The 25,650-nt window shown below is 44.1% G+C and overlaps 2 long non-coding RNA genes across 2 annotated transcripts in view; both read right to left on the reverse strand.

Annotated features, from left to right (window-relative positions):
* The window catches only part of LOC102020144, a 45,102-nt gene that overhangs the window by 16,556 nt on the left and 2,896 nt on the right, over positions 1-25,650 (reverse strand). The gene's annotated exons all lie outside the window — the stretch shown is intronic.
* Positions 22,809-25,617, reverse strand: LOC106148766. Its single transcript, XR_001234437.1, has 2 exons — positions 24,136-25,617; positions 22,809-23,426 (listed from the first exon to the last, which is right to left on the reverse strand). It is a non-coding gene; the product is annotated as an uncharacterized LOC106148766 (long non-coding RNA).

Consider the following 25,650-nt stretch of genomic DNA (forward strand, 5'->3'; position numbering starts at 1 on the left):
CCTTGTCTTGTTCCCGATTTTAAAGTAAAACCTTTCAGTTTTTGTCCATTGAGAATGACGTTAGCTGTTGGACTGTCGACAAGCTATTTCTTGAAAGCCACATGTGTCTAGTGGCTAATGACAGAAAAGGTCCAGAACATATATTTTTGGTGATGGAAAAATATGGATTCAATCAAGTCAGTGGCAAATGTAATGTGTGTCAGAAGGCATGCCTAGTTGCACATGCTTGTGATCCCAGTACTCTAGGAAGCTGAGGCAGGAAGATGGCAGGTTTGAGCCCAGCTTGGGCAATTTAGTAACTTAGTAAGATAAAACTCTCAAAAAGAGAAGTGAAAAAATGACTGTGGATGTAGCTCAGTGAGATGTCTATGTGTTCAATTCCCATTACCAAAAAGGAGGTATCTAAGATACATTCCCTTTGATAAGTCTAATTTTACTTTAACTTATAAAATAAAATAATATATCGAACAGCTACTAGTCTGAGTTTCAGCTCAGACTGTTTATATATTTCTACCCTTTGGGTATAAGAGGAGGAAATAAAGTTTCATTATAAAAGTAATTTTGAAAAACTTATATTTTCTGAGTTGAAAGAAGTTAAACTTTCATAAAACTTTAATATTTTTTATAGAGAGCCTTTCCCAGGCCACGACGAGGAGTTGGTATTTGCAATCCCATGAAAAGTTATTAGAATTCTAGCAAGTTAATTCCAATCTACCACTTCCAGTGCAACCCATGGCGAGAATAAAGACACTAAGGCATATCTGTAGTTATGAGGAGCCAGGGGTTCTAAGTCCAGCCACAGCGACGGCCATCTGGAACAAAGGCCTTGACTTAAGGCCAAACCCAGTTTTTATTCATTCATGAAGAAGGGAGTGGCTGGAGGATGACTGATTGTGAGAACCGTGGGAAGTACGCGAGTGCCAAGAGCTGCGCTAGGTAGGAGGCCTGAAATCACCTCTGCAAATGCAGAGAGAAGAATCTGCAGAAAGAGTAATCTGCATAACACAACTGAGATAGTATCTAATGTATTGGGGTTGGTGCATCAGCTCCGATGAGTAATCTTTGAAACCCCAGGAAGCCATAGCCTCTATCCCAAGGCTCGATCCCAGCCAAGAGCGACAACATGGAGCGTTGGCTCATACATCCTGCCTCATTTCGGCTCACTTTATGGGGGAAACATGCATGTCATCTCCAAAGATCACCATCAGCGCCTTGGCTAGACCAACGTGCATTGCTTAAAGCCAACTGAAGGGATAAGGAAAAGCCCCAGCCAGCTCTGTACATATCAGTACATGGAAATAGGGTCAGGCTCAGCCAAAATGGAGCCAACTGCTCGTCTTTCAAGGAGTTTTCTAGGTGGTCCTCCACATTTTTGATGTATGTGTTTTGCCATCTCATGATGTTCTGTGCAGATGACTATGTTTTATAAATCCACTGAACTTAGAGCTCTGAAGTAAAAGAAAAATAGTCAGTATGCTTGTTCATGGAGGACACTGGTATTTGAGTCAGTCTGGAACTAATTTATTATACTAATCTGCATGCCTTTGATGACATGCTAATCTCCCCCACCTTTCTACCCCCAGGTACAGTCTATGTTTCGTAGGCTGATCCCAAATCCTCAGCTGTAGTGATCCTTCTGCCTCAGCCGTTGGAGTAGCTGGGTGTACAGGAACCCCCACTGTGCCTGGCTTATTTTTTTAAGATGTTGTTTATTTATTTATTTATTTAGTCCTGTTTCTTTTGAGACAGGGTTTCGCTATGCAGTTTAGGCTAGCCTTGAGCTCATTTTGTAGCCCAGGCTGGCCTCAAACCTAGGAAGATCCTCCTGCCTCAGCCTCCCGAGTGCTGGGATTACAGGCGTGTGCCACCACACCTGGCAAAAGATGTTTTTTAGATATTGGTCATTTGAAGGATTTGCTTTCTTTGGTAATGTTTATACTTACCAAAAACTTTTTATATTTTTTACTTCATGAAAATAAATAAAGCTGCTGGGTATGGTGGCATGTACCTGCAATCCCAGTACTCAAGAGGCTGAGGCAGGAGGACTGTTACGAATTTGAGGCCTCACAGCCAGGAGTGGTGGTGCACGCCTGTAATCCAGCATTCAGGAGGCTGAGGCAGGAGGATCACTGGGAGTTTGAGACCAGACTGGCTACAAAGTGGGCTTAAGGACAGGCTGAACTGCATATCAAGACCCTGTCTCAGGGGCTGGGGGTTTAGCACAGTGGCACAGTGCCTGCCTGGCAAATGCAAGGTCATGAGTTTGATTCCCAGTACCGGAAAAAAGAAAACAAAACCAAAAAACCAAAAACAAACAAACAAACAAACAAACAAAACCCTGTTTCAGAAAAAAAAAAAAAAAAAAAAAAAAAGATGAATTTGAGGCCAGCCTGGGCTGAAAGTGACTTCAAGGGCCTGGGGGTATATCTCAGGGGCGTGGTGTCTGCCTGGTAAGCTTGAGGTCCTGAGCCCAATTTCTGGTTCCAAAAAAAAAAAGTGATTTCAAGGCCAGCCTGGACTGGCCTTGGTGAGACCCTGTCTCAAAACAAAAAACAAAAAACAGAAAAACTACATAGTAAGTTCAAGTCCAGCCTGAGTTGTAGTGTATAGCGAGACCTATGCAGCTAAACACTGTCTCCCACAAGAAAGGTATCCTAGTCTTCCTGAAGAAGTTTCTTTGCCTTCTGCTTCAGTTTGCCTAACATCTTGCATACAATACAATTTTTAAAAAGATCTTCTCAAAAAGAAAGGTCAAGTTAACACACTGCTTTGGTTGGGAGGAGTCCCTCAGTTTATGTATTAGAAATTTAATCTTCAGCCAAGTGTGGTGCTGCATGCCTGCAGTCACAGCACTTAGGAGGTTGAGGTAGAAGGATTCCTGAGAGAGTTCAGGGCCAGCCTGAACTACATAGTGAGACCCCATATTTGGGAGGAAAACATCTAAGTTTTGAGTGACTCCTATGAACCACACTATTTGAGACACCACAGTACATAAAGTTATGTAAGAGTAATGTCCCTGAGTGCATGTGGTGGTGCACTTCTATAATTCCAGCATTTGGGAAGCTGTGGCAGAAGAATTGCCAGGAGTTTGAGCCTGGGGTACATAGCAAGACCTTGTATCAGATAAACAAAAACAAAACAATGAACAAAAAAGGTTAATGTCCTTGCCCCTAAGAAACTTCCAATAGGGGGACCTGGGAGGAGGAAATATTACCATCACTGCCATCACTTACAGAGCATTTACTCTGCAATAGGCACAATTCTAAGTACCTCCCAGTTCTCACTCAATCTTGTGCAAGTGTATGAAGGGGATTTTATTTTTACAGATGAGAAAACTGATATATAGCTAGGACAAGTCACAATAATAGCTAATATGTACTGATCACCAATATGTGCTTTAAGGGCCATGGATATAAACTCATTTAATTTTGATTAAAAGGCTAAAAAGGTAAGTGGTTATTCTACAGATTAATTTTATTCTTGTAACAAAGCAATGACCCATTATTATTCTCCATTTTGTAAACATAAATGAAGATAGAGAAAAAATAGACGATTAAGTTAACTGGCCACGGTTATACATCTAGTGAGAGGTGCAGCCAGGAACTGTACAGTCTAGTTTACTGCTGGAGTCTGCTTTTTTCTCTTTTTTGAGACAAGGTCTTGCTGTGTAGTCCAGGCTGGCCTTGAATCCACGATGTAGCCTAGGCTGGCTTTGCACACGCAGCCAGTCTCCTGCCTCAGCCTCCTGAGTGCTGGGATTGCAGGCGTGCGCCACCATGCCTGGCTGCTTGCTGACTTTTAGAGTCTATCTTGAGTAAAAAGTGAGGCTGCTGTAGGTAATAATTATAAACGAAGATTGAAATATAGCGTCTGGGCAAAGTACGAGTCAAAAGCTGTGGTGAGTCAAGGGAGGGCAGCAATCACACTGAATTTGGGTGATCAGGAGGTGGCTCTGTGAGGGACACTGCGGGATGGTGGCTCTGCGGCCGGGAGGGAGGAGAGCGACCGTGCAGTGCGGGAGGAGGCTGCCAAGCTCTGGGGAAAGAATCCTCGGACCATGCTTCAGAAGACTGACCCAGCGGGATAACAAAACCAACGTGAGTTGAAAACTGCAAACAAACAAACAAAAATCTAATGCGGGCTCGAAAGCGGTACTTTGGTTTGCAAAAAAATAAATAAAGAGGGAGAAACCAATTTGATGTACAGTGAGCAAAAGAGGAGACCCTAGTACATTACAAGGAAAGCCCGATAATTCAGTCAACTGTGGGGCAGAAGGCCTTGGAATAGCAGATACGAGCTTGGGGCCTCCTGCGGAATCTGACTGCTGTAGGGTCCCAGTGACTCAAGTTGTCATGTAAAATATGTAAAGTGAGACATTTTCATCCCAGTTGGCCAGATCCATGTCTCTCCTCCTCCGTTCCGGAGTCTCCCCGGCCACCATCCCCCATTCTTGTCCTACAAGGGGTCGAGGGGTCAGAGGGAGGAACGCTGCTTCCTGACCTCACCACGGCATCAGTTGACTGCAGCATTTCACAACAGCTCTGCTTCCTTTTCAAGTTCACTGCTGGTACAGGGGAAAGAAACTCCCAGCCTGAACGCTATCTGGGACAAGTTCATGTTCTCTAAAATCAAAGAATGGATTTCAGGAACAAAGGAGGCTAAGAGCAGAATATATTTATTGAGGGAAAGACAGCTTCTGAGAGAGGGACAGAAGGGGGCCCAAATGGGTTCCCAAGGACCCAGCCTTTCCTAGGAATTTTGCAGAGCAAAACTACGGGGTGAGGCGGGTCCAAAGTGGGCAAAAATGGGAACTTGCCGGGTGGGCCTGAGTTGAAACAAAACTCTGGTCAGCCAATAAGATTACGAGTGTAATTGCTCAGGTAAAATTGATTAAATCGAGATCCAATGGGGAAGTAAGTCATGTAGCAAGCAGACAGGAATAAAGAGCAGGGGCTTTTCCTGCAGGGGATTGGGTCAGCGACTCTTCCTGGCTTTTTCAAGGTGATCACTACCTATTCAGAATATCAACCCCTGATGTCCATCCCTAGGGAGGTATGTGGGTGCATTTGTTTAATCTTTTGTCTCAAGGTCTGGCCAATGGGAAAGTGCCTATCTCTCCCACAGTTGCAAGGTGTCTTGTCTTCCATACTGGCTCCTTCGGGGACTTAGCCCTGTCTGACTGCCTATAATAATTTCTATCTAACTTAGCTGCCTACAACATTACCCCGTCTGGCTCCGGGCGTGATGGTGCATACATGTAATCCCAGCACTCGGGAGGCTGAGGCAGGACGATCACTGTGAGTTTGAGGCCAGCATGGGCTACAAAGTGAGCTCAAGCCCAGCCTAAACCGTGTAGTGAGACCCTGTCTCAAAACGACAAAAAAAAAAAAAAAATTCCCCCTCTGAAGAAGTAATCCAAACTGCCAAGAGGGAATAATGGGTGATGACCACTCTGGCTTCTTCAGGCTGAAGGCGGTGATAGTTGTTGAACAGCAGTCAGAGATGCTCTACAGAGGGTCTATCTAAAGGCCCTCGATAGACACCAGGCATTTTCATCTTGGGTAGGCGTATAGCTTTTAAGTCTGGAGGAGACAAAGCCAAAGAAACAAGTATGCGTGGGTCAAATAGTAAGATCAACAGGATAATTACAAATACAGTCAACGAATATTTCCACCAAGAGGAGCCAGTAATGGCTTTCTGTAAAGAGGATAAGGATAAGGTCCAGCAGATTTCAGTCTGACATATCATTGATTTGTTGTCTAATATCTTGAAGAGCTATTGAGACATAAGCAGATCAGGAATGTACACACAACATTCAGTTTGTATAACTGCACAAGTACCCTCCTGTGCTGCTGTTAGAATGTCTAATGCCATCCGATTTTGAAGGATGGCTTGTCTCATTAATTTTATGTCTTCATTTAGGAGAGACCAGCCACGGCGTCACTTAAGGCCTGGTGAGTATAGTTAACTAAGGCCTTGATATGTGTCATATAACTCTCTAGACAAGATCTGGTAGATTCCAGGAAAAGGAATCTGAAAGTAATCTAGCACATTTGTTATAGGTTTTGTCTGTATGATTACCAAGGGTCTAGTATTCTCTAGACAAGAACAAATTCTCTGAAAAATTAGAGCATGTATAATCAAAGCATGAGCATTAGAGCTGACAGGTAAGTTTAGAAATTATTTTTAAAGGATAGCAATTGTAACCCACTGGCTCTTAGGCCCCTTTACTTGAGTCTAGCATTTTGTCATAAGTCCCTCTAGCTTTAGTTATAATTATCTCTAAATTTTTTACGAAAACCAGATTAACACCTTTTTTTAACACCCTATTTTGACCAAAGAAAAACTCTGAAGTTTTTTTACATGAACAACAATATGTATTACATTTGTAAAAACAGTCTCAGCATCATTTTGATTGGTGGGCAACCTGGATAGATATTACACTATTTAGACAGGATAAAATCTCTCCAGGATGGTTGAGCTGGGCTTTTACTAGGGAGATGACAGCTAGAGATGACAGTTTGGCCAGTGGGAGGAGGCAGCATGCGCTGGGGCTTTTTAGTCTTTTTGGACCAACTGGGAAGGTGAGCCTGAGCCCTGGGGCCTCCACCTCAGAGTGCAGTCTCTTCCAGCTGCTACCTTGGCAGCCAGGGCATGGCTTGGGGCGCCTCTTAAGGCAGTCCCTCTTAAGGTGGCCTGGCTTTTGACAGCAGTAGCAGATTAACTTAGTCACTGAGCTCTTCTTGGAGCCCAGAAAGTCAGACTTAGGGTCTGGTTTTTTTTTGAGGCCACAACAAAGGCAGCCACCTTTTGATCTCTTTGTTTTCTCTCCCTGGTCTTCTCCCAGTCCTGATTATAGAATACTAAGGAGGCAGCTTTTATTAAACTATCAAGGGAACTATCTGGAGCAAAAGCTATCTTTTGCAGTAATATCTAAATAGTGTAATATCTATACAGGTTGCCAACCAATCAAAAGATATCTTTTGTATCTTTTTTAATATATGGGGCTGACTGGGTAACAAACATGTCTTTAAGCAAAGTCTGTCCTATTAAATCAGGAGCTAAGGACATATGTTTTATCAGTGCCTCTAGTAAATGTTCTACGAAAGCAGAGGGGTTTTCATCTTTTTCCTGATAAATAGCTGAAATTTAAAATAACTAGAAGGCTTGGGTTTAGTCCTTCTTAGACCTTCAAGAATACACACTTGAGAATGTCTCCTGCTCCAATCTCCGGTCTGGCTGTTAGACCTCAGGGGTCTTGGGTAGGGACTGCTTGGGCTCCGGTGGGAACTGGTTGTTCCCCTGGCCATCTATCTTCTCACTGTTTAAATCCACAACATAATATTCATCTCCAAATATAATAGCAGCTTGTAATGCTGCCTGTCTCTCATTAGAGGTCAATGTTTGATTTAAGAGTAACATTACATCTTTCCAATCTAGCTCATAGGTCTGAGTGAGGCCTCTAAAGATATCAATGTACTTATCAGGGTCATCTAAAAATTTTCCAGGATCTAACTTTATCAGTTTTAAGTCACTGAGAGAAAAAGGCACATGAACTCTGGAAGTTTTAAATTGTCCATTTATTTCTTGTAAAGGATACAGTCCTTGAGGAGCTCGCATAAACTCAGCTAAGGATGGGTATAGCCTTGTAAAGGCCTTGATTATGGCTGGTCTAGAAGCCCCATCCTCTATACTAGAAGGGAAAATAGGGGAAACCTTAGACTTAATCATGGGGGGTGAGAATTTGATTAAGGCTGTCTTGCCCTCAGGCTCCAAAGGTTGGGGAAGAGCCATCTCAGGCTCCAGGATAGTGGATGTCTTAAGAGCCTGAGGTGTCTGGTTTTCCTGTGGCTCACATCTGCATGTTGAAACTAAATAAGGACTACTTATTAATGCAAAGAAAATCTGAATACAATGGTCAACATTTTTGACCATTTTCCTTCCTTTTTACAATATCTTTCTAGTTGTAAAATAGCCTCATAATTAATACTTCCCTTTGTATTCCATTTCAGATCTAGGGAGCCACTCTAAAGGAGTAAGAGCAAACATCTAGTGACTTTGACTGTGAGCACCCCATGTCAAAAAAGAAATAGTTTAGGTGTTCCCTCTTTGTTTCTAATTGATATTGATACCATCAAAGGCGTCCCTCGAGTATATTCCACTCCAGGGCAGGTGGATGCCATCTGGAGAGCTCAGAAGAGAAAATTCAACCAGGCTATTCACCCTCAAACTGGCATGCAATTTTATCCTCCCAGGAAGCTCATGAACTGTGTACTCACTCCTATTGGACATTTATAAGCATAAGTTACAATTAGCCTGGTGACAGGAATGTCTAAAGAAGAAAACATAACTTTGTAATAAACTGTTGCTTTTTATTCTTTTGGAAGAGGGCATATATAGAAGGTGAGTTGGAAGTAGTTAGAGTACTTCTCAGGTTACAAAGGAGACCACCTTCACAGATAGACTGGACTAATGATTGACTGGAGGAATTTTGCCCTGTACACTAGAGCAAAGAAGTCTCCAGACACTTGTGTTCTCCATCTTATCACCTAGGCAACCTTTCCTAGCAACAGGAGGAGACTATGTTTTGCTTAAATTTTGAAGCCTACAGGTTAAACTTATATTTATCACCTAGCAGTCACATTTTACATGTTGTTAAAGGCACATTAGTTAAGGCTTACTAAAATCTCTCTTATTCTCGGCATAAGTAAGGCACAAATGTGACTCATTCCCCTGCTAGCCACTGTGAAATGTAAATTGTTGCAAGCTGCCCCAGCCTCATTTCTGAAGGGAGGGATAGTTAAGTGGTTCAGCTGAAAAGCTTAAGGAGAATTCCTAGTTTACTAGCAGAGATATAAGTACGACAGGTAAGTGGAGATTTTTCAGTGGTCAGGAGCCAGTTTCCACCGAGGAATCTCTGGGTATCTGCAGAGAGAAGCCCTGGTCATGACCCTCAGTTGTTCTGTTTCTACTGGCCCACACAACCGGAGATCAGTCTCTGGAAAGAAATCCAGCTGTCTCTCTAGTCAACATTCCATCAGCCATTGGCTTCAGTGGAGATTCACCAAAGAGATGCTGGGGAAACCTGTCCTCTGCTTTAAGAGTGGCAGCTGCTCTAAGAGCGTTTAACTGGTTGGCAGAGTAACCACTGTTTGTCAAAGTTCTATAAGGGATAGTTAAAAGCTTGGATAAGATTACCTAGCACTTTATAAGCTCACAGTAAAAGTTTTAAAGTCCACAACTTATTATCAAAGTATTTTCTTATATACATAAATGATAACTAGACCTAGGAGAGGAGGAAAGGTCGGAGATCCTCCCTTAGACTAAATGTGTTTTGGTCCCATAAGTGTGCTGTTTTTGGAGATAGCTCCTTCCGGTGTCACCCAGAAGTTAGTACTCTCTACTGTGTCTCAGGTTCTGTCTCTGAGGGAGACTTGCCCAGAACACTAAGCCAGGACATGGCTTGTATGTGTGTTCACCTGGGTGAGCAAAATTCTGATGTCTCATCTGACCCAGAGACCGGGTATGTGTTCCTCCTCTAAGGTGACTTCCCTGTCTTCAGCATTAGCAAATGCTCATTTTCTATGAGCTTAACTTAGTTGGAACAGTCTAGAGTTCTTTTCCTTCTAATTTTACATACCTCTAAAAAGGAAAGTATGAAGAGGTAGGAAAGATTATGGGTAAGATATCTGGTTATATGTGCAACCATTTTGAAGATTACATTATGTAATATAACAACAATGAATATCCTATCACTATGTTTTGAAATTCTGTAACATTTTTATCACTCTCTGTGCTGTTTTGTTTATGTATTTGTTTTTGTTATTTTGTTTTTTTTAAAATGAAAAACAAAATTTATATGTCTATATAAGGACAGCTGGAATAGGTGTATTGCTGATGTCTGTGGTTTATTGAAAGGAACAGTTAATGCTTAACATTTTCTTTTTTCTTGACCAATTTTGCACTCTTGAATTTGGTAATCAGAATGACTGATCTGAAAACAACAATATGCAGTATAAGAACCATTACTGAACTCCTACCATTTTGTATGGTAAAGCTCTGCATCATTTCCAATGTTTTAGCTTTGTTTTTGTTTTTTTACTTGTTACTGTCTTTGATTGTTTGATCAGTCTTACATTCTTACATCTAGGGGACTGAGCAACTTTGTTGAAGATAACAGTACGTAATATAGCAACCAATGTAAATTTCTATGATTTTGTTTTGAGGTCATGTACATTTTTGTTGTTTTTGTGTTGTTTTGATTTGTCTTCATTGTTTTGTCAGTTTTTTTTAATTTTTAAAGTAAAAAAAAACAGAAAAAAAAAAAAGATTAAGAGTAAGGCTGGAGAAAGGAACCTGAAGCAGAACAGCCATAGACCTAATGTCTTTTTTAAATGGTGGAAGGAGTCCTGTGTTTTATTATATAGGCATGTATATTTTTTAAGTCTGAGCTAGATTTTATTTAAAAGACCCATTTTACAGAAGTTTATATTACAGTCCACTGGGGGGCGTTTTAATATTACTCTTCCTAGTACTATTGTCCAAATATTTAGTTAAGCAAGGAATACCATTAAATTTAGTAACTAGTTGAAATGCAACATACACACAAACAAAACAGGAATAAAAATTTCCCATTAAAGAAGCATCATAACTTTATAACCTTCCCTTTTTTTTTTTTTTTTTTTGGTTTTTCTCTGGTACCAGGAACTGAACTCACGACCTTGCCAGGCAGGCACTTTGCCGCTGAGCTAAATCCCCAGCCCAGCCTTCCCATGTTTCAACTTAGATTTATCAACATTTAAATAAAATACATGAGACAAAGCAGTGGACAAAACATATCAAAATTTGAAGCGTAAAAATCTAGTTACCTAAATAAGTTCCAATCCAGTCTATGAAACAAAAGCAAACTCTGACCTCAGCCCAATGATCCAGTGGAAGACCTCCAAATGATATAGGGGAAAGAAACTCCCAACCTAAAAGATATCTGGGACAAGTTCATGTTCTCTAAAATCAAAGAATGAATTTCAGGAACAAAGGAGGCTAAGAGCAGAACATATTTATTGAGGGAAAGACAGCTTCGGAGAGAGGGACAGAAGGGGGCCCAAATGGGTTCCCAAGGATCCTGCCTTTCCTAGGGATTTTGCAGAGCAAAACTACGAGGTGAGGCGGGTCCAAAGTGGGCAAAAATGGGAACTTGCCGGGTGGGCATGGGGTGAAACAAAACTCTGGTCAGCCAATAAGATTACAAGTGTAATTGCTCAGGTAAAATTGATTAAATTGGGATCCAGTGGGGAAGTGAGTCATGCAGCAAGCAGACAGGGATAAAGAGCAGGGGCCTTTCCTGCAGGGGGTTGGGTCAGTGACTCTCCCTGGCTTTTTCAAGGTGATCGCTATCCATTCAGAATATCAACCCCTGATGTCCATCCCTAGGGAGGTATGTGGGTGCATTTGTTTAATCTTTTGTCTCAAGGTCTGGCCAATGGGAAAGTGCCTATCTGTCCCACAGTGCAAGGTATCTTGTCTTCCACATTGGCTCCTTTGAGGGCCTATCCCTGTCTGATTGCCTGTCTTGGTTACTTTTCTTTTGTTGTTGGTACAAAATACCTGACACCCAAAATTAAGGAAGGAAAGGTTTATTTAGCTCACAGTTTGTAGAGGTTTCAGTCCATACTTGGCTGGCTCCAAGGCAGAGTGGCACATGGCACAGGGCAACTGTTCATGGTGGCAGAAGACAGCAAAAGCAGCAAGAGCAAAAGGAAAAGAAGCAGTGGCAAGCAAGCAGCCTCCTTCCTTTCCTTAAATTGTATGCAAACTACCTGCCTCAGGGTGGTGTAGCATTCACACCCATAATCCCAGCATTGGACCATGAATCAATCAAAAATCTGGAATAGAATCCCATCCCATGACTGCATGAGGATTTTGGGGGAAATGCAAACACAAACCATAACACTGACTATAATATTTCCATCTAACTCAGCTGCTTACAACAATTAGTAAAGCCAGCTGTTAGATGAACCATTTAGAACCCCTACATGGAAGAATTTGTTCTGTAAATAATTCAAGCATTTTATCATGCATACAATGATAAAATGAGGATTCTAAAATATGTACATTGTTTTTATTTAGTCTTTTTGAGACAGAGTTTCACTGTGCACTTCAGGCTGGCCTTGAACTTACTTTGTAGCCCGGACTGGCCTCAAACTCACTGTGCTCCTCCTGTCTCAGCCTCCTGAGTGGGGGCTGGGGATTTAGCTCAGCGGCAAAGCGCCTGCCTGGCAAGCACAAGGTCGTGAGTTCGGTTCCTGGTACCGGAGAAAAACCAAAACCAAAAAAACAGCTGTCCTCAGCCTCCTGAGTGCTAGGATTACAGGCGTGAGCCACTATGCTCAGCTAAATATGTACATTGTTTGATGATTTAAAAGAGAAACTCATACACAACATTTGTTCAAAATGCAAAATATTGGGCTGGGGATTTAGCTCTGTGGCACAGCACCTGCCTGGCAAGCACAAAGTCGTGAGTTCGATTCCTGGTACCAGAAGAAAAACAAAACAAAATGCAAAATATTAAAAAATTTGATAAAGTATGAATATGTATCTTAGCTATAATTTTAAAAGACATTTTGGGACATTTCAAGAAAACAACTGAAGTCTCCTTGTTTGCATGGAAAGGATGATTAAATTCTTTCTCTACTTTAAAATTTACTTGTTGACAAACAGGGTGGTGCATGCCTGTAGTCCCAGCACCAGGGTGGAGTTCAAGGCCAGCCTGAGCTACTCACAGAGTTCAAGTTTGAACTATATAGTGAAACTTTGTCTCAAAAAAAAATCTATATCTTATCTGTCAAATTAACTTATTGTTTTGAATATATTTTTGAGTATATTTCAATTTTTTATTTAGATAAAAACTAAGTCCAAGACAAAAGTAATGAAGACCAGCCAGACATGGTGATGCACATTTGTAATTAATCCCAGCTCTCAGGAGGCTAAGGCAGGAAGATTGCTGGGAGTTCCAGGCCAGGCTGGGCTACATAATGAGACCTTGTCTCAAACAAACAAACAAACAAAAAAAGTAATGGAGATGACAGCATAGAAAATAGTAATTTGAGATTATAATTTCAGATCATAAAAGGAATATATATTTAAAATAAAAAGATAAACTTTGAAAGTAAGTAATTAATAAACTGGATTACTTCATAACACAACTGACAGAAAGATACATATTGTAAAAACACATTGGCAAAGATGCAAATGTATTGCTGATTTTTTTTTTTTTTGGTTTTTTTTTTCCGGTACTGGGAATCAAACTCACGATCTTGCGCTTGCCAGGCAGGCACTGTGCCGCTGAGCTAAATCCCCAGCCCCCTGATATTAATACTGATCTAGAAAGATCAATATAATACTTAAAATATATTTCTATTGAACAGCAACTAGCAAGCTAATTAATGAGTATTCTCTGTCTCTGTCTCACAAAGGATATTGCTATGTAACAATAGCAATGTGAGATCTTCCTGCTCAGCCTCCCAAGTACTGGGATTATGTGTCAGTATGCCAAGCCCAGTTAATGGGTATTTTTCAATTTAAAGAACATTTAAAATTAGTCACTGCATAAAAAACTGAAGTATTACTTCTTTTTTTTTTACTTCTCTATGAAAGAAAAGCAATAGTTCACTCAAAAACAATCCTAAGAACTTGACATTAATTTTTTCTACATTATCGGTAATAAAAGGCAAATTTTGATGTTATATGCTAGATGAAAAACAATTCTTTTTATTCACTCTATGGAAAATAATACTGCAATACATCACAGGATGGCATAACAGAATTTGTAGTGAATGAATACAGAATGGGGGCTGGGGATTTAGCTCAGCGGCACTGCGCCTGCCTGGCAAGTGCAAGGTTGTGAGTTTGATTCCCGCTACCGGAATAAAAAAAAAAAAAAAAAAAAAAAAAAATGAATACAGAAAAATTAGTTTAGAGGTTTACCAGTTAAAGGAAATTGTGTATTTCACTTTTCTGAGTTTTGTAATATTGGAGGTATTTATCAGCTTTTAAAATGTACTTTTAATTTCTAACACTAAAACAAACAAAAACGTATTATCCAGCTGACTAAATGGTCTTAGGCCCTGGTAAATAGATGTATATTTACTGTAATTTCTCTTCTCATAATTTAATGAGATCTTTGAATTGTTTTTCATATAAGAACAGAAGACTTGAGCTGGGTGTGATGATGCAAGCCTATAGACCTAGGACTGGGGAGCCTGAGGCAGGAGCCAGTCGATACTGAATGAGTTCAAGGTCAGGCTGAACTGGAGTAACACCTTGTCTTAAACCAGACAACCAGGATAGAATACCTGGAGCACACACCTTTTATACTACTTTTACTTTTTTCATTTCTTTATTCCATTCCTCTTATCCCCAAAATCTGCTTCTGGAAAATGGCTGGCCTCAAACTCAGGGCGCTCCTCTTGCCTCAGCCTCCTGAGTGGTGGGATTACAGGTGTGGGCCACTATGCCTAGCTTGGGGGCTCCTGTTCTTAAGCTTTTCTTGTCTTCTGATCACAAAGGGACCTCTTCAGTCACGATAGATGGGAATTAATCCATTAACTATCAATTTTTTTCCCTATCTAACCAATCAGAAAAAAGCACATTTTGCAAAGGGGAAGAGAAATTCTCTAGTAGTAAAACACAGAGCACTTGTAACCTTGTTAGGTTGTGAAGTGCACTCTCTCACCACCGTCAGGTTGCACGCCTGGGGTGAGAGTGCCCTGCAGGGACAGGCCGGCAACTAAACCTTCAGGCCCAGGGATGAGGCAGGAGGAGGAAGCTGAGTGGAGGGCCAAGAGCTGAGTCTGGAGCCGGGCCGCCCAGTTTCCTTGTGGGTGCACCTCCTCGCCAGTGGTCTTGGGAAACTTCCTTCCCATCAGGAACCTCAGGCTGTAACTGGCAAAATGATTGGACTTCTGATTGGAATGCTGTAAGGATTCAAAGAAAAAAACACTTACTGAGATGATGCTGAATTTTAAAGCATTTTCTTGGCACTTGTAACTCTGATCATATGAACAGATATCATTATCCCTGTTCGTAGACTTTTTGTTTGTCTTTTTTTGAGACAGGGTCTCACTACGCAGTTCAGGACTGGCCTTGAGCTCACTTTGTAGCTGAGGCTGGTCTCAAACTTGCAATGATTCTCCTGCCTCAGCCTCCCGAGTGTGTGCGCCACCACTCCCAGCTAGACTCTTGAATATTAGTTTTAACCACAGAACTATTTCCTCCTTTCTACATCGTTATAAGTGTACTCCCAGGCTGGGGTATAGCTCCTGGTAGAGCACTTGTCTGAAAGGCCCTGGTTCTAGTATTACAAAAAACAAACAAACAAAACAACAAAAAAACCTCAAACACTTTCAAAACTTCAACTCTTCTTTCCATTTATTTCATGATTTTCTTCTGAGTATGCACATTGTACTCATACCTCTTCTGTGAGGCCTTCGAGACTACGTCCAGATGGGTTTCTCAGCCTGACTCTAGCTCTGTCTCTCCCAGTGTCAGCATCAGGGTCCCCAGCAGATGTGAGAAGTCTGTGCTCAGATGCTGCAGCACACAGGAAGGGGTGGTAGTGCAGGGCAGAGAGGCCATAGGCTGGAGGACAGTGAATGTGCTACCACCCACGATAGAGGGAACATCTGGGAGCAGGTGGCCAGAAAGCCAGGGGCCTCCTCAGGAGCACCTGGTAGATTAGGAAGAACAGGCAGCCCTGGTGGAGTGAGCTCAGCTGCAAGGTGGCACCAGTGCCGTATGAGGTGGGGAATGCAACATACAGCTGCTATCGTGACCGAGGCAGAGAACGTAATTTTTCAGCTTTGATAGTTGAGATAAGCAAGGATGCAAAGCTGCCATAGTCAGGGATGAACTGAATGGTGAAATAAGAGCACAGGCCTCAATGCTGGGCAAGGTGGCGCATGCTTGTAATTCCAGCAATCTGAAGGCTGAGGAGAGAGGATTGCTACAAGTTCAAGGCCAGTCTTGGCCTCATAATGAGACCCTGTCTCAAAAGATCAAACCAACCAAAGAGCACAAGCTCCAGAGAAGGATTCAATATCCAATCTGCTGCCTACTGTCTGACTTTGAATAAGTGGCTTCACTTCTTCGCTTTCGCATTCAAGTGTAAGATGCAGATCAAAACATTGTTTGTAAGTAGAAAACACCTAGCACTATACAATAGTGACCAGTATTATTGGTGTTACTATCAAAGTAATACAAAATACTGTATTTAGCAGAAAATTAGGAAAACTTCCAGAGAAGAAAGCTATAAATTATGAGAAATCAGGGCCCAGAAGGAGGGCTTCCGGTGCAGGGGAAGCCATGGGTGGGGAGCGCCGGTCTTCGGGCTGGCTTGCTCTCTGCCTTGTAGGTGCCTGGAAGGAGGGCCTCCGGCACACAGGGAGCCACAGGCGGGGAGCGCCAGTGTTCCAACCGGCGTGCTCCCTGCCTCATAGGTGCCCGGAAGGACGGCCCCTGGCACAGGGGGAGCCACGCAGCAGCAAGCACTGTTGCGTGCCGGCCCTCAGGCCAGCCACTGCTGCTCAACTGAGAACAACTCTGACACAGAGAAACAATGACACAATTGGCCCACCATGCACCGGCTGCAGATGCCCACCCACGGATGTGTGTGAATCATTCAAACATGGAGAAACCCCTGGGAATACATGCCATGCAACGGGTCACTCTTGCTCCTGCCATTGAGAACCAGAAAGGTCCAGAGTCAGCAGAGGAGCAGCTGCTGAACAAGGACTCAGAGAACATGAGAATGCAGACTAAGCCCACAGAGTCAGAGGTCCTGTGGTCTGGGGTCATGAGAGCTGCTCAGAAGCTGTAAACCAGGATGACCTTGCACAATACCTGCGAAGACTCCCTGGAAGCCATTCTTCCCCTGACAGTACAGGCTGTGGAGGAGCCCTGGAGAAGTCTGCAGCAGGATTCCTGCTGCCTGTGCTGACAGTTGGGGAGAGGACACTAACTGGTTGTGGGATCCCAATGTGATGGGAGGCTGGAGAGAAAACACTACAAAAAATGGCTTTGGCCCCAGATGGCTCACTTGATTTTTGACAACCCTTAGGCTGTAACTACTTGTTAGGTCCTTCTTGCGTATCTCTGTCTTCCTGAGAAACCACTTTGAAGATACCACCATGTATTACAGCAGCTGTTGATATTTTCCTACTAATCTATCCATAACTCTGCAATGTTTGTATTGTTCCTATCCTATTTTGTAAATGCATGCATGTCTATTATTATGTGTTTCCTACAATAACCATTGAGAAAAGTTAATGATTATTCAATAGGTCACTCATGTATAGCTCTATTTATTTTCTTTAGAAGCCACTTTGAAGATACCAAAGTATAGTACAACAACTATTGATAATCTCCTACCTCTTTTGTCTGTAACTCACTATTATTTGTCTATTTGTTTTCCTGAGAAACTATCTTGTAGATAACAATATGTAAAACAATAACTATTGGTAATTTCCTACCACTTTGTCTGTAATTTGGTAAGCCCCCCCATTATTATATTATCCTTCTTTTACTCTTTAAAATAAAAAAAAAAAAAAGAGAGAGAGAGAAATTAGGTGCTTGGCTTTTCTCATTTTTAGACTGAACTGGGTGTCAGGTCTCTGAACTATACCCCTACCCACCTAGGAGAGAAATACTCCCCAAGCAGATCTGTTATTCACACCTGCAGAAGCGTGGCTTTAAACAAGAAGCCAACAGTTTCCCCATGCAGCTTAACCAGCTAGTAGCTGCCCCCTACACCTCAACCTGCAGAGAGCTGATTCCATGAAAAATCACAGGAGACATGCTGTCCCTGCCAGCACCCCCTGTACCCAACACCACCCTATCACCTAGCCCAAGACCCCCTGCTGAGAGACCCCAAATTTTGTACCTCCCTTGGCAATGCCCCCCTTCCCTACCTAAATTCCCCTATAAAACATGCTCTTGCCCCTTGCTCAGGGGTCTTTTTGCCCTTGGTCTGGCCACATCTGGTCTGCAATAAAGTCCTCACATGTTGCTTAAACTCTCCCTGTCTCAGTGGTCTCAACTGTGCCTTGGTTTACCCTAACATCTGGTGCTGAAACCCAGGAAGGTTAAGATCCCTTCCTAGGAGGGTCCAAACTCCCTCCCTGGACCCCCCACTGGGGCACACTGAGACTGCCTTTGACATCTGCCCTCCGGCCCTTCCTTGCTGGGACTTGTTGCTAGTCTCAGTCTCCTCTTCAGGTCGGCTAAGTGTCATCTACATCCTGTCACTGCTTCCTGCCTCTGTCACTTGTCTCTGCTCTCCTCGCTCTAAGTGACTTTCTGGGCCCAGCCTGAGTCATGCTCCAAAATCCCAGAACTAGTCACACTTGCCCCCGGGAGTCTGACTCCCTGACGGCTGCCTAACTCTAGGGACACCTGGATTGATGACCTGTCCACTCACTTGGCCTCCAGGAACAGATCAGAGAAGTCCCTTCTTTTCCTTGAGTCACCTCCGTTCAGCTGGTGTCTAGAACCACCATGGGCCATTAACCTCCCTCTGTCCCTGCTTCATTCCCCCAGTGTGTGTTCTCAGAAATCTCAAACCTCTCCACCTTACCCTTGACCTGAAGCCAAAACATCTCATCTATTTCTGTAACACAGTATGGATAGCCTACAAACTAGGTAACGGCTCCCAGTGGCCAATCCATGGCATATTTGATTTTTCAATTCTCCAAGACCTTGACAATTATGGTCACTGGCTGGGCAAATGGTCTGAGGTCCCATAAGTTCAGGCATATTTTTTGGCTCTCCGCAGGCTCCCCTCCTTCTGCACCTCCAGTGACACTACTGAACTCCTTCTCATTTTCACACCCCTTAACTGCTCTCTCTCTGTCCCCTCCTGACTACGAACTGGACTTCACTGTCAACCCTTCTTCCCTTGCCCCTCCACCATGTCCTCTTCCACCCACTGCTCTACCTCCTCTGATCAGGGCTCCTCCCAACCAGCACCGGCACAAGATTGTTTGCTCTGCCTCTCTGCATCCACCCCCCACAAAGAGGGAACACCTGTCCCACTTACAAGCTGGTCCCACACAGAGTCCTCCTGGCACCCCATCTATGATGTAAAAAACCCTGCCAGGAAATGCTACAAATGCTGAGGTGCTCTCTGTCTCCATTCCAGTCACTTCTCAACACTGATTTATCCTAGGACCCATAGCCTCTGATGTTAAGCTTTCCTCCAGGCCATGCTCTGCATGTCTCCTACAGGCTCTCCAGGAATCCCCCTGGGAAACTTGCCCCCTTTTAGCTGCAACTTCACACTTACTCTATGCATGCCCTGTGATCACTCCAGCTACAACACCCCTCCTGGATCTCACTCTTCCCCATTGCTCATTATACAGCAGGACTCCCAACTGTGGACACGTCTTAACTTCTTAACAAATAGTCACACTTTTGCAGCAGCTGCCAGCTCCCATATATTACAATTGGAATGTGGTCCCCAGCAGCAGTATTGGAAACCATAGAAAAGACTCGACCAAATTGAGCATCTACCCTAGCTACCTGCCTTCTCCAACTCAACCTACAAAATTCTCCTGAATGGATACTGATAGACATCAAGAGGTTCCTTTTACATTGGGAAAACAAGACCAAAGGTGCGACCCGGAAGACTCATCCAGGCCGTGCCCTTATTTTTACAGGAGCAGCCCTAGCTATCATTATAGGCACCTGGGAAAAAGACCCCAAAGGACCAACCCCCAACACCTCCTAGACATACATAACCATTTATGCTTAAATACTACAGGGCTATTTTGGCTCTGCAGAACTTTTCCTTACCTTTGCCTTCCTGCCAACTGGACTAGGAATCTATACTTGGTATTTCTCCCAAAAATATAGTCCCCAGACAAAACAAACTCCTGGACCCTGTGCGGACCCCTCTCAGATGATGCCCACAAGCTTTAATGCCTATACGCCTACTAGTAGGCCTTGGAATCTCTGCGGGAATGGGAATGGGAGTTGCAGGGGTAGCTGCCTCCACCACAGCCTGTGAGCAGCTCTCAGAAGAAATGCCTGAGGGATTCAGAAAGATTTCCAATTCCATCCTAGCCTTACAAAAGGAAGTAGATTCCCTGGCTAGCGTGGCCCTCCAGAACCACCAAGCTCTGCATCTACTAAACACAGAAAAACGAGACACCTGCATCTTCCTTGGAGAGGAATGATGCTTCTAGGTCAGTAGATCTGGTTTTATCCATCTGACAGTCCAGAGTCTCTGGGACCAGGCCATCAGGCTCAAAGAACAGGCAAGGGGGGGCTTCATTATGGATTGGGGAGGAGGCTTCTTCCAAACCAGCTGGACATCCTGGCTTCTCCCCATACTCAAGTCTTGGTCCCCGTCTTTCTGCTGTTATTGTTTCAACCTTGTATAATAAAACTCTTAACAGACTTCATCCAAGGACAGATCTGATCCATAATATCCAGACAGCTCCTCCTGATGGACCATTACATGGCTGTCCCATGGGAATCCCAAGCTAACCCACTGCAATAACCAAAGAACATCATGCTCCTAGCACTCTGTCACCTTGCCCGGATCTGGTACTCTGTCATGTTGCTATCAGCCCAGCCACTCTCCCTCTTCATTTTTTTCTGTCTCTCTTTGCTAGGATGCTCTTGTAGCCCCTCAGTCACACCTGAAGAAGTCCTGAGAAACTACACTCCTTACCCACCTTCTTTTTCTATAACACAACAGAGAGGAATGTCAGGTCTCTGAACTAGACCCCTGCTCAGCCAGGAGAGAAAAACTGAAGCAGATCTGTTATTCACACCTGCAGGAGCGCAGCTTTCAACAGGAAGACAGCAGCTTCCCCATGCAGCTTAACCAGCTAGCAGCTGCCCCCCACACCTCAACCAGCAGAGAGCCGATTCCATGAAAAACCACAGGAGACATGCTGTGCCTGCCAGCACCCCCATACCCAATACCGTGCTATTACTTAGCCCTAGACCCCCTACTGAGAGACCCAGAATTTTGTAACCCCCTTGGCAACGCCTCTCTTCCCTACCTAAACTCCCCTAAAAAACACGCTCTCGCCCCTTGTTCGGGGCCAATAGTCTTTTCCCCCTTGGCCCAGCCACATCTGGTCTGCAATAAAGTCCTTGCACATTGCTTAAACTCTGCCTGTCTCAGTGGTCTCAACTGTGCCTCAGTTTACCCTAACACTGGGGTATAAATTTAACTTAACAGCATGGAAGAAACAGGGTTAGATGCTCTTAAATACTGTCCAGCTCACACATGTGCATGTTATTTCAAGTATTTCCCCATAGAAGATATATACCCTTTTGTTTTATCTATCTTTTTGTTTTGTTTATATGGAAGTTATCTTGAATTCTACTAATGAACTCTACAGAGTAATGTGATCTGAAATCAGTAAGAAAATATTTTCGTGTTTATTTTGACCTTTAATTTTATAAGTAAATAGGCCAGGTGTGGTGGTACATGCCTCTAATCCCAGCACTGGGGAGGCTGAGGCAGGAGGATCACTGTGAGTTCGAGGCCATCCTGGGCTACACAGTGAGTTCAAGGCCAGCCTGAACTGCATAGTGAAGTCCTGTCTTCAAAAAAAAGGAAAAAAAATTTATAAGAAAGTAACAATCTGCTTCCAATATTCTTTTTTTGAGGCAGGGTCTCACTATGTAGTTTAGATTGGCTTTGAACTCACAATGTAGCTGAGGCTGGCCTTGAACTCATTAATCCTCCTGCCTCAGCCTCCCATGAGAGCTGGGATTACAGTTGTGTACCACCACGCCTGGCTGAAAACTATACTCTGTGTTTATTTTATATGATTACATTTAGTGGGAGAAATTTTATCCTCAAAAACTGTTTCATTGAATTCTGGAAACTTAATTGCCCCCCTATTAATTTCCTTTTGGTGATTCTCTAAGGTGGGTCTCTTATAACTCATGCTGTATACAATACATGACTCCGATTTAAAAACAGCAAGACAATGCTCAAACCAAAGTTTGGGGACTGGGTTCCTTTGCAAATATAGCATGGCTAGAGCTAGGAACAATCTTCTTTGCGGAGTCCACAAAGAGGTAGTGGGAAGGGTGGGCGTACTGGGGTCACTAATAAGGTGGGTCAATACCAGAATACAACTGGAACATTGCCTGGAACTGCTTGTTCCTTAAGGAAAGGCCAAAGAAGGTTTCTCGGCTGTTCTTACAGTCTACATAGTCATTGGCAACCTGAAGTGAGGGACTTGATGAATTTAGTGATTGTTTAAGTCACTGAAAATTCACTGCTGTATGAATGGCCTTGTGACTGCCAGCTTGCCAACTATCCTTGTCTCCTTGTATTAAGGGCCTCAAGCTGGAGCAGTGGCCTCCCACACTGAATTAGGGCTGATCTGTGTGACTAGTAGAATACTGTGCTGTGAGTCCAAGGTTAGAAGGGGTGCAGTTTGCACCTTGTTCTCTTGGACTACTCACTGTAAATGTTACAGGGGAATATGCCCTATTTAATCAAATACAACCACAGCCTCTAAAGCCCATAAAAACAAATTTCCAGGTTGGGAGAGGAATGGAGTCACTGGCCACCAATCTGTGACCTAAGTTTTCTGTTGTATTCCTCTGACTGTCGCTGCCATGTGCTCCCATACTGGGCCTGGGAGGGTCCTCCACCCATTTAATATTCGATAGAAAAGCAGGAAAACCTCTTCCTTTGGTTAGCTTGTTATGGTGAAGACCGGCTAAAATTTTTATAAAGTCTTTCCTATATAATTAGAAAGAATAAAGAACAGGGAAACTAAGTGTAACAGCATTTTACTTAACACACACAAGGCGATCCTATTTATACCTGCATGTATTAATGAATCATTTGCATGATTAGAAAATAAATTGTGTGATATAAAAAAATAGAGGCAAAAGTAACATAGAGATATACTCCATAATCATTAGCTTGCTTTGGGGACTAACAAACACAGCAGGTGCCTCCTACTGACCCCAATCTGTTCAGAATGCATTGCTACAAACTTTCTGGCTTGCTTACTTGGCCTGCCTCCACAGGGGCTGTGTCTGAGATCCAATAGGAAAGAGCTGTCTTACACACATCAAGGTGGAGACCTCTATGGCCAACCCCAAGGGAGCAGTTTACTCTATTTACTATTATATCAGTAATGAAACACTAATTCTAGGACGTGTACCACCCCTAAACAGAGGTATTTTAAAGCAACACCCTTTTCTCTACAATTCACTAGCTGCAAGTTGAGGAAGACCTATTCCATATTCTTGGACAGTGGACTCCTCAGGCATGTTCTTAACATTGTGAAAGACAGGCGCGCTGGGGAGGCAGGCATTAACATGCAGTATTTCTGGAGACCAGGCTCTGAACGATCACACTGTCACTTCTGCCCACGTTCCTTTGGCTGAAAACAGATGGAAGGATCCAAACAAAACATCAATAGGGTGGAGAAACACTATTTCTAACGAGAGAAACTACAAATCCACATTTCAAAGTGCATGCATGCATGGAACAGTGAAAAACTGGGAACAATAATGTTATTTACCACTGGTATTCCCCTGGGATTTTCCAGTTGGCACTGAGAGAGATACATTTCTTCTCAACTCAGCTAGCAGGAATATGACCCAGCAGGTAAGACCAGTCTGCAACTGCGGGCATCAAGCGTTGTCCTTGCATGCTCCTTAATATGCAGTGTTACATTATGGAGAAGCAGTATTATTAATTAATTAGATTATTAATTACAAATCAAAGTGGGCAATGGTTCTCCTAAGTGATAGGTTATTTTGCAAGAAATCGGGGTAAAAATAGTGCCCTAGAAAGTGTCAGTTTCCTGCTTATTGTGTATTATTTTTATTTTTTTTTGAGACAGGGTCTTGCTACTATGTATCCGAGGCTGGCCTCAAACTCTGTGATCCTCTTGCTTCAGCTTCCCAAATCCTGGAATTACAGGCATGCAACACCATATCCAGCTGCTTATTGTGTATTAAAGGATTAAATGTTATCAAGGCTTTATACATTCTTCAGTTCAAACTGGCGCCAATAGTTAACATGTTTTATTTATGTATTTAATTTATTTTTTTGAGACAGGGTCTCGCTGTGTAGTTCCTACTGACCTTGAACCCACTATGTAGCCTGGGCTGGCCTTGAACTCACGACAGTTCTCCTGCCTCAGCCTCCCGAGTGCTGGGATTACAGGCATGCACGACCACACCAGCTGTTAACATGTTTTAGAGCCGAGGAATTCACAAAACTTTGTCAGAGTTGAGATCTCTCATTAACCATCATGCTTTTCTGCATTTAAGAAAAAAAATTTTTTAAATAAGAATAGGAGCCTCCCAGAGTTACTTCTTAAAATTGCAAAGAAAGAATTACCCAAAGTACTATACATAGCTTTAAAAAGGAGATTTTTAAATTCTTAGATTTTGCAGGGTCTCAAGACAGGGGAGCCTCCTGTAGTTTTTCTATATTTGAGCCCTGCTTTAGGGTTATCTCCAGAGCTCCCACTTCCTCTCAAGAACAGCTCGGAGTTTCTTTATCCTTCAAAAGTCGTAGAGCAGCAAAGACTCACGCTGGAGCCCAGAAATGACCCGGTGTGCACTGCGCCCGGTGAGGGTCCCTGGCGACGTCGCCGCGGAGTCCAGGGCAGCGGAGCGGCTCCGCGCGCTCCGGACCAGCGGGCTCTTTGTTACAGAAGCAAACATCGAAGACGCGGTGGCGGCAGGGACAGGGGCATCTGTATGCAGAACCAAGCACGAAGGACATCCAGGACACCCAGGGCACCGTGTTCTCGGCTTTTGCGCACTTGAAGGCACGTCACGGTGCCTGGCTCCGAGGTCCCCCTTTGTGTGAAAGTGTGGGAGCCAGAAGCGGCGGCTGCTGCTTGGTTTTCCTGTTCCAGTTTCGCAGGCGCTTTCACCCAAACCCTCCTTCTCGCACCAACAAAGCTGGGACCAGAGCTGCTCCTCCGGCGCCAGCGACAAAGGCTCCGGGGCAGCTGCGCGGGGCCCGGTCGCCGCCCGCCAGGGGCTGCGGGCAGGAGCCCCGGGGAGGACGCGGGGTCCCCATGCTGCGCCCCAGGCGGTAGAACACGGGGCTCGAGACCGGGCCACGGCCAGGGCTCGCCAGGTCCACTAGCCAGGGCGCCCCTGTTTAAGCGGGGCGGGGGTCCTCCTGCCCAGGGATGCGATAAAAACAAGGTGACAGATAAGCGGCCCGCCAAGCCTCTCCCCACACCCCCTGAAGAAGGTCTTTGTTCTGCTGGTGCTGATAATTTCTAAAAAGTTGCAATCGCGGGGCCTCGCGCGCTCCCAGGCCCACTCCGCGCCAACTTTCCTGCCCGAGCCCCGCAGGCTGACCTCGGCGCGGCCCGGCGAGCTCGGAGAGGCGGTCACTTCGCGTCCCGGAAGGCGCCGCCGCGCAGCCCGGCTCCGGACCGCTGCGCGCCCGCGGGACCTTCACTTCCTCGCCTTTATCTCTTGAATACGTCGGCTCGCACCCTGCAGCCTCCGGCCCGCCCGCGGTCTCATTGCCCGTCACCGCGAAACACGACCCGGGCGGGCCGTTGGGCGGGCGGAATTTCTGGGAACGGGGCGGGGCCCGCGGGCCGGGCGGGGCGGGGCCAGCGCGTC

This window comes from Chinchilla lanigera, unplaced genomic scaffold (assembly GCF_000276665.1).
Source record: "Chinchilla lanigera isolate Chin_1 unplaced genomic scaffold, ChiLan1.0 scaffold00027, whole genome shotgun sequence".
Lineage (NCBI taxonomy): Eukaryota > Metazoa > Chordata > Mammalia > Rodentia > Chinchillidae > Chinchilla > Chinchilla lanigera.